Genomic DNA, 9862 nt, shown 5'->3' with positions numbered 1-9862 from the left:
AATTTGATGAAAGAATGAAAACAACACTTGCACATTTCTAATTTTGACTGCTAGCATATTATTTCAAACTCTGAGGATTCCAAGTGATAAGAGACCTAACTGGGTGATCTGGGAGATGGCACAGTGGATAAAGTATTGGACTCTCAAGCTTGAGGTCCTGAGTTCAGTCCCAGGCAGCACATGTACCAGAGTGATGTCTGTCTCTCTTCTAATCTTTCAAATTAATTAATTAATTAATTAATTAAAATATTTTTAAAAGAAAAGAAACCCAATTGGAACTGGCTTAAACAAAAGAGGAGTGTACTGTCTTCTGGCATCCTGTATAACAGTGTCCCTTTATCCACAGTTCTGCTTTCAACAGTTTGTTGCCCATGGTCAACCAAGGTCTGAAAATATTACATACAATAAAATACTTTGAGAGAGAACACAGTCATATAACTTTTATTGACATATATATATATATATATATATATAGAGAGAGAGAGAGAGAGAGAGGGAGAGAGAGAGAGTAAGGGGGAGTGGGACCAGGCTTAAACTTGGGTTGTGCCCATGACAAAACAAGTGCACTACCCAATTGAACTATTTAGCTGGCCCTTTATATATATTACTTATGTTAAAATATTGGTTGGGTGGAGGTAGATGGCATAATGGTTATGCAAACAGACTTTCACACCTGAGGCTCCATAGTCCCAGGTTCAATCCCCTGCACCACCATAAGCCAGAGTTGTGCAGTGCTTGGGGGGATATATATATATTTGTTTATTTATGGGAGGAAAAAAAAAAAAAAGAAAGATCCAGAGAATCACTCTAGCATATGCAGCGCTAATGTTTGAACTTAGAACCTAATGGTTGCAATTCCTATGCTCTACCCACTGTCCCACTTCCTACTATAATTGTTCTGTTTTATTATTAGTTGCTACTGTTAACATTTTTCTATGTCTAATTTATTCATTAAACTTTATCATGTATAGTAAAAAGCATAGTTTATACTAGATTTCATGATATATATTGTTTCAAGAACCCACTTGAAACATACTTTCTTGGATAAGGACAGGTGACTGTACAAGAATCTAGTTGTGGAGGCTGAGAGGTGGCACATCAGTTAATTATACATGTTACCATGCACAAGGACCTGGATTTGAGCCCCCTGCTCTCCACTTTCAGTGAGGATGCTTCACAAGTACTGAAACAAGTCTGTAGGTATCTGTATTTCTCTCTCCATATCTTCCCATCCTTCTCAATTTCCTTCTCTCTCTCTCTCTCTCCCTCCCTCCCTCCCTCCCTCCCCTAAACAGAAAAAAAAATGACCTCTGGAACTACGAATCCACTCCTCTGGGAGCAGTGGATTCGTAGTTCCAGCACAGAGCCTCAGAAATAACCCTGGTGGCAATAAAAATAAAATAACTTAGTTGCAATTCATAAAGAGCTGGGAACACAGACTCAAACATCCTTCTCTGAATCTCCTGTCTCTGCTCTTCTCTACACACATTCCATTCTCTTTCTATGAACTTCCTTTTTTTTTTTTTCCAATTACACACAGTAAGAACTATGGAAAGGCTTCAAGTGCCCACTCCTGCACCAATTAGTTAACCAAAACCCTAGTCGGTCAAGGGTGAGCTGGATGTGTGCATGGAGCACCCAGTGTAGTGGAATGAGAGGAAGAGTAGCCACCTAGGAACAGATGCTGGCTGGTTAGTAACTTAGGTGTCCACTAAACCACCCTGTCTTGTAAATAGCACTCCTAGAGGTATGTGATTTGATGGAGGTACTGGTAGAATATCATCATGCTAAACTCAAACTCTCCAGATAGTGATCTTCTAATATCCTCCTTCTTCAGAAGATCTTGATAGTACTCAAGTCCATGGTGTCCCTTGGAGTCATACAATTTGAAATGTTAGCCACCTTTTTCACCTTCTAGCCTGATGACAAGCTCCTGCCTGCCCCAGGATCCACACTCACTTAACAATAACCCTCCAGGGTTATCGCTATGGCTTGGTGCCTGCACCAAGAATACACTATTCCTGGCAGCCATATTTTTCCATTTTTTGTTAATGTTGTTATTGTTGCTGGATACGACAGAGAGAAATGGAGAGAGGAGAGGAAGACAGACAGGGAGAGAAAGACACCTGCAGACCTGCTTCACCACTTGTGAAGTGTCCCCACTGCAGGTGGAGAGCCAGGGGCTGGGACCAGGATCCTTGCACATATCCTTGCATTTTGTACTATATGAGCTTAACCTGGTGCACTACCACCCGCCCAACCCCTCCCCCCAATCACTTGCTGACAAAAGCTGATGAAGACACAAATCTTTGTATTTCTTCCACCAATTGCATAACATTTGGTGCTTTTCACAATACCACACTGCGTCTGTGTTACTGTGCTGTTTCGCTTCTGAGCAAGCCCCAGTACTTCTCCCTGAAAAAAGAAAAGGAAAAAGGAAAAGGAAGCAGTGGACCAGAAATACCTATGGCTCTCCCCTCCCCAGGGCTTCTTGATGGAGAGCAATTTGGGACCTACAGGAAACCCCATGGAAAGGCTCTGCTCCCAAGTCTCCCTAATTCTGGGTCTAATTCTCCCCTGTGAACCAGGCATTGAATTACCACCACACTCCTACCTTCTGTGTTATATTGTCTCATCTAATAAAGGTTCCAGATTTGAAAGTCTCTGAAACCCTAACCCTAATCCAATTAGACTCTACAAAAGCATTGAGACTCCTTGAAAGACAAAGAGGTGAGGAGGTTAATAGCAGACAGAACCGCCTCTGACAAGCTAAATTAGCCTTGCCCACCTCAGGAGAAATGTTAAAAGCAGATTATTAAGACTGCTGTTGGTGATTAACATTTGCTCAAAATTTTAAGTAGCTGTTTTTTTTTTTTTTTTCTCCAAGTTAAATGTTAACCTAGAGAAAGAAAGGCGGCACCTACCAGGAAAGGAGTTTGAAGAAGGAAATGGGGCGTGGGGATGCCAGAGGTGACTCAGAGGATAAAGTATACACCTTAGTTTGTGTGAGACCCTGGGTTTGATTCCGGGTACTACATCAAAGCACCATGGACAGAACCAGTGGGAACTCTGGATGATGGAGCTGTGTCATAGTTCATGGTTATCTTCCTCAACCCCTTAAAAAAAAAAAGTACTATATATATGCAGACTAAAATTAAACCAGGAGGTGATTCAGCAGTATTACATATGTGTAAAGCCCTGGGTTTGTAATCCTCTGGCACTGCATTAAAAAAGGAGGAGCAGCTAGGAAAATAGTTCAATTGGTAGACTGCAGGACTTGCATGCCTAAGGCCCCTGGTTCAATACCTGGTGCCACATATACCAGAGTGATGCTCTGGTTTGTCTCTTTTATGTGAACACACACACACTTTCTCTCCATACATATTTATGTGCTATACATAAAATAATTTTTATTTTAATAAAAATTCTTTATTATTTTCCTTTTGGTTGCCTTTGTTGGTTTATTATTGTTGTAGTTATTATTGTTGTCATTGTTGATGTCGTCGTTGTTGGATAGGACAGAGAGAAATGGAGAGAGGAGGAGAAGACAGAGAGGGGAAGAGAAAGAGAGACACATGCAGACCTGCTTCACCGGCAGTGAAGTGACTCCCCTGCAGGTGGGGAGCCAGGGTCTTGAACCGGGATCCTTACATCGGTCCTTGTGTTTGCACCACCTGCACTTAACCCGCTGTGCTACTTCTGACCCCCAAAATAAATTTTTTTTACTTTTTTTTTGGATTTTTTTCTTTATTTATTTCCTTTCGTTGCTCTTGTTATTTTATTGTTGTCAATGTCGTCGTTGTTGGATAGGACAGAGAGAAATGGAGAGAGGAGGGGAAGACAGAGAGGGGGAGAGAAAGATAGACACCTGCAGATCTGCTTCACCACCTATGAAATGACTCCCCTGCAGGTGGGGAACCGGGGTTCGAACGGGGAACCGGGATTCGAACGGGGATCCTTCCACCTGTCCTTGCACTTTGTGCCATATGTGCTTAACCCCTGTGCTACTGCCCGACTCCCAAATAAATCTTTTTTAAAGGAAGGGTTGGGAGACAGCTCATGCTTTAACACTCAAGGTTCTCAGTTGGAAACCCAGCATCACATGTGGGCATCATGGATAGCAGAATGGTACTACAGAATGGTACTATAATGTCTCTCTTTCCATAACTCTATCTTTATATATATTTGAAATTTAAAAATGGAAAAGGTTAGCCTGGGAACAGTGCAAAATCATCCATGTGTGAGGCTCCAGTACTGCTTAATAAAATAAAAAATAAAAAAAGGAAGCTGACTTGGATCCCTTCTTGCCAAAGTCAAGAGGCACAATGTTGAAGGATTCCCCATTCACCCTTTCTTCTTTCTCAAGTAGAGGAAAAAATATATAAAGATTCCCCTCATCTCTATTCCAAAGAGAAGCTGTGAAATGGAATGAAAATGGGAGGAGGGGCAGACGGTTAAAGTATTGAACCTAAGCGCAAGAGGTCCTGAGTTTGATCACTGGAAGAGCATGTATTACAGTAAAGCTCTGGGTCTCCCTCTCTGTGTCTCTGTCTCTCTCAGGACCTTTTGTATGCACAGTATCACCAAGGGTCCTTTTACAGTCTCTATATTTTTTAATCCATTCTTTTTAAATATTTATTGCCCTTGTTTTTTCTTATTGCTATGGTTATTATTGTTGTCATCATTGTTGGGTAGGACAGAGAGAAATGGAGAGAGGAGAGGAAGAACACCTGCAGACCTGCTTTACTGCTTGTGAAGCGACTCCTCTGCAGATGGGGAGCCAGGGGCTTGAACCAGGATCCTTACGCTGGTCCTTGTGCTTTGCGCCACCTGCACTTAACCCACTGCACTACCACCTCTATATTCCCCAGTCTCTATATTCTTAGAGAGAGGGAAAAAAGAAAAAAGGAGAGACAGCAAAGTACCACTCCACCATCTGAAGTTCCCTTTGGTGCTATCCATAGTGCTCCCATGTGGTGCTGGGGATCAAACCCAACACACTATTCCACAGCAAGGCCTGTGCTCTACCCACTGAGATAACTCCCAACCATATTCAATTATATTCTTTTATTTACCATCCAGATCTTCTTGACATTATAATCAATTTCCTGTCTTCAGTGGCAGAGCCTTATAAATTCCTCCTGACCTAAAGACATATAAAGTAAAAGATCTTCTAGACTGTCATCTTAGAATTTATTGAGTTAGTGCTGCATACAAACACACACTGTTAAGTCCTGGAGTGCCGAGATAATAAGACAGGAGCCCTGTTTTCTCCGAACTCTCAATCAGCTCTTTCACAACCCTCGCGCTCCTCACAGCATTTGGAGTGCCAGGGTCTAAATTATTCACAGAGGATAAAATGGTCTATTTTGGGGTAATTCCTATCACACTACACGGTGACTACTTCCATTTTTAAAATAGCCTCAAGTGTGACTATTAATCAGGATATCATTAAAAATAATATCTGTCAGGATGACATTCATTTCTGTTCCATAAATAATATCACCCACATTGAATTCCTGAACAGTAGAACATTTGCAGAGTTACATGAGAGTCTTAGGTAGTGGGTTTCTGAAAGATAGGGTTGGGCCTTTCGCCTTCCTGACATGCAGCACCAGGGACAGTGCCTGGTGAATGACAGGAGCTCAGCAAGTGCTCGTTGAGTGAATTCTGAAATTCAGACATCTCACATTCTGACCTTGTTGTGACAGTACATGTGGTTCTTTATGATGTCAAGTTACAAGTTGAGAAAGGCTCCCAAAATATCTTCATGTGCCTTAGAGACCCATGGCTGCTTTAAAAAAAAAAATGTGTCTATATCTTTATGCTCTTAGGCCTCTAAAGCTAGTACATTTCATCAGTTCATCACTTAATATGTAAAAACATACTTAGTGTCATTGGTTTAATGTGTGTGTGTGCGTGTGTGCGCGCGCACGAGCATGCGTACGTGTGTGTGTGTGTGTGTGTGTGTGTGTGTATACACTCAGGGTCAGATTTCACCGCTCCTAGGCCAATTTTTTTCAGTGAGAGGGAGAGAGAGATATCTGAAAATATAGTATCTATCTTATGCTAATGAAACAGAGAGTCATAAAGGCAATTATGAAGTAAGTCTTTGATGATTCCATAGAAACACAGCACCAACTGTGGACTGCCACCCTTCAGATTGGTCTACAAAGAAAGGGGGGTGGAGGAGGAGAAGGGAGGGAAAGAAAGAGGGAGGGGAGAGCAGAAAAGGGAAAGAACGGAAAGGAAAGGAAAGGAAAGGAAAGGAAAGGAAAGGAAAGGAAAGGAAAGGAAAGGAAAGGAAAGGAAAGGAGGGGTTGGATAGTGGCACACATAATTGAGCACACATATTACAGTACCCAAAGACTTGGGTTCAAGCCCCTGGTCCCCACCTGCAGTGGAAAAGCTTCATAAGCCATGAAATAGTGCTGCAGCTGTCTCTCTCTCTCCCTCTCTATCTCTATCTCTATATCTAATAGTGCTGCAGCTGTCTGTCTCTTTCCCTCTCTATCTTCCCTTTCAACTTCTCTCTGCCTCTATCCAAAATAAATAAATAAAATATAAGAAAAGAAATTCCCACCTGCAGAGAAAAGCTTCACATGCAGTGAAGCAGTACTACAGGTGTTACTCTTTCTTCCTTTCTCCCTCTTCAATCTGTTTCTCTTTCTCTGTCCAATATATAAATAAAATAGCTTTTTTAAAACAACTCTAAGGAAAAGAGGAGAAGGGAAGGGAATGAAAGGGAAGAAAAGGGAAAGAAAGGGAAGAGAAGAGGAGAGAAGGGAAGGGAAGGGAAGGGAAGGGAAGGGAAGGGAAGGGAAGGGAAGGGAAGGGAAGGGAAGGGAAGGAAGAGGGCTGGACAGTGGCACACTGGGTTAAGTGCACATAGTAAGTAGCACAAAGACATGCACATGGATCCCTGTTTGAGAACCCACACCCCATTCCACACCTGCAAGGGGGTCACTTCACAAGCAGTCAAGCAGGTCTGCATGTGTCTTTCTCTCCCTTTCTTTGTCTTCTCCATCTATCTCAATTTCTCTGTCCTACCCAATAAAATGGGGGGGGGGGGAGAATGGCCACCAGAATTTGTAGATTCGTAGTGCTGGCACTGAGCCCCAGCAATAATAAGCCTGGAGGGAAAAAAAAGTAAAGAAAGAAAGAAAAATGAAAGGAAGGAAGGAAGGAAGGAAGGAAGGAAGGAAAGAAGGAAGGAAGGAAGGAAAAGAAAAATGCTCAGTGATGAGGGATAGAGATAATCTGGTAGGTTTGTATCTTGAATCCAAGATCACTCCTGAAACCTGCTACCACCTGCCCTCACCCTTTGCAATGATATATCCTGTGTTTTCTCATGAGCCCTCTTTTCTTTGCCTCAAACAAACACACTGGGCTCCTGTTCTTACAACGAAGTGTCTCACCTGAATCAGGACCTCGGCTCTGTATTATCCTCAATGTATGTAATTTGTCTGTAACCCACCAAGGAAAGGTTAATAATACATTAGGTAATCTCTGATTTGTAAAAAAAAAAAAAAAAAAAAAAAAAAGTAGAACAGTTACTGTTATTGCTCAGTGCTAACAAAGAGATGAGCTTGGGAGTTGGACAAAATTGGATTCAAATCCCCATTCTAGCACACCCCAACATGTGATTTGAGCCAAGCTGCATAAGTTCTCTGAGCTTCCATTTCTCTTACTGGCTGTCAGTAATAACGCCTACTTTCCAGGGCTTGTAAGGCTGACTGCAGTGATGTATAGAAAGGGCTGGCAGATCTCAGCACTCCATAATGGCAGTGTTAGAAAAGGGTGAGGTATGTATTTTGCATTAGATATTAGATATAATTTAAAATGATTCTTTTAATGGCTTCATTTTAGAAACAAAATCACCTTATTTCCTAATGAAGCCAGATGGTAGCTGATGCAGTCACTCTCAACCCAACTTGTAGTATTTCTGAGTATCAACAAACCATCAGAAAAACTATGCACAGGCAAAATGATATCCTCCAAATAAGATTTCTGAATTTCATCAGCACTGTGTAAAGAGACTGGCAGCCCAAGGCTGCTCCTTGCTTCCTCTGCCAGAGCTTAGGGACAAATCGGGTGTCTGGGGAACACCAGATGACTCTACAGACCGCTCGCCTCCCGCGAATGTCTGAGCACGGGAAGCTTGGTGCAAGCTCAGGATGAGGAAGCCATATTCACAGGTCTGCGCTTCTGCCTGGACAGCCCCAAGCTTAAAATACAACACAGTCCTTGACAATCAAACAAATCCAGATGGACAGCTCTTCTAAAGCCAGATCTATACCCAGGACACAGATTTCGAGAGGCAAATGTAGCCAAGACAGACACAAAAAAACAACCCAGGGAACACAAAGTCCCAGGCATTACAAAGCCATCCATCATACTGCTGCTTGGCATTGAGCACCAGCAGGCGTGGAGTGGTAGTGAGGGGACCCTAGGCCAGAGCCCACCCAGAAAATGCAAAGAGTGAGATCAGCAGAATACAGGAAGACACAGGCAGGCCTCTGCCCCCTAGCAGCCTCTCCCCAAGTCAGAAATGACACATCAAGGAATGAATTAAATAGGATATTTCCATCTTCCAGAGGTTTCTGCAGCTCTAACATCACAGGCCAGGGCCTCAATGTGATCAGTTTGCTCAAAATTCCTGTAGGCCTGATCACACTTGCAAGGGGCATGGTAAACAAGATGTCTCCTAGTGTGCAGGATGTTTTATTCTCTTTAACAACCTGAAATGATGTTTATTAGAGGATTCCCCTCAATTAGGTTTCTCCTAGTAGATAACTTTCCTTGTATTCCAAACCTTCTCATCTGATCGTTAACCTAATTCCAGGACTTTAAACCTTTCCTCACTGAAGCTAAACTAACAATCTGATCAACAGTTCCTGATGATGACAAGTGATCAAGGGTAGATTTTTTTCTTTCCTAATTCCAATGATAGTTGTAGCCATATTTTAAAAAGATTTATTTTCACCAGAACACTGCTCACCTCTAGTTTATAGTAATGCTGAAGATTAAAAGTGTGACCTTTAGCACCTCAGGCACAAAAATCTTTTTGCATAAACATTATGCAATCTCTCTACCCCCAAATATGTATCTTTTAATTTATAAAGAATCAAAATATCACTATGGCACATGCAATGTTGAACATCAAACTGGGGACCTTATGCATGAGAGTTCAACACTGTTTCACAATATCGCTTTCACCTAGGCTGCTACTATTCTTTGTTTGTTCTAAGATTTACCTTATTAAAGAAAGAGAGAGAGGGAGTCTGGTGGTACTGCAGCGAGTTAAGCGCACATGGCACAAAGCTCAAGGACTCCGCATAAGGATCCCGGTTCAAGCCCCCGGCTCCCCACCTTCAGGGGGGTCGCTTCACAGGCAGTGAAGCAGGTCTGCAGGTGTCTGTCTTTCTCTCCCCCTCTCTGTCTTCCCCTCCTTTCTCCATTTCTCTCTGTCCTATCCAACAACGACATCAACAACAATAATATTAACCACAAAAAGGCTAAAACAACAGGGCAACAAAAGGAAAATAAATAGCCTCCAGGAGCAGTGGATTCATAGTGCAGATATGGAGCCCCAGCAATAACCCTGGAGGCAAAAGAGAGAGAGAGAGACCAGAGCACCACTGCAACATGTGGTGCCAGAGACCTAAGCTGAGGCCTTGAGTACACAAGTCTTGTGCTCGACCTTGGAGTCACCTCCCTGGCTACTCATTACCACTGATTGATTAACTTGGGCCAGGCATTAGGATAAGTATTTTATATGCATAGCCTCATGTAATTATTACCCCCATATAAGCATGCTCTATTTTTCTCACGCTAATTTTTCTGAATGAAGAAATGGCAG

This window comes from Erinaceus europaeus, chromosome 2 (genome assembly GCF_950295315.1).
Source record: "Erinaceus europaeus chromosome 2, mEriEur2.1, whole genome shotgun sequence".
NCBI lineage: Eukaryota > Metazoa > Chordata > Mammalia > Eulipotyphla > Erinaceidae > Erinaceus > Erinaceus europaeus.
Note: the sequence above shows the minus strand (reverse complement) of the source record.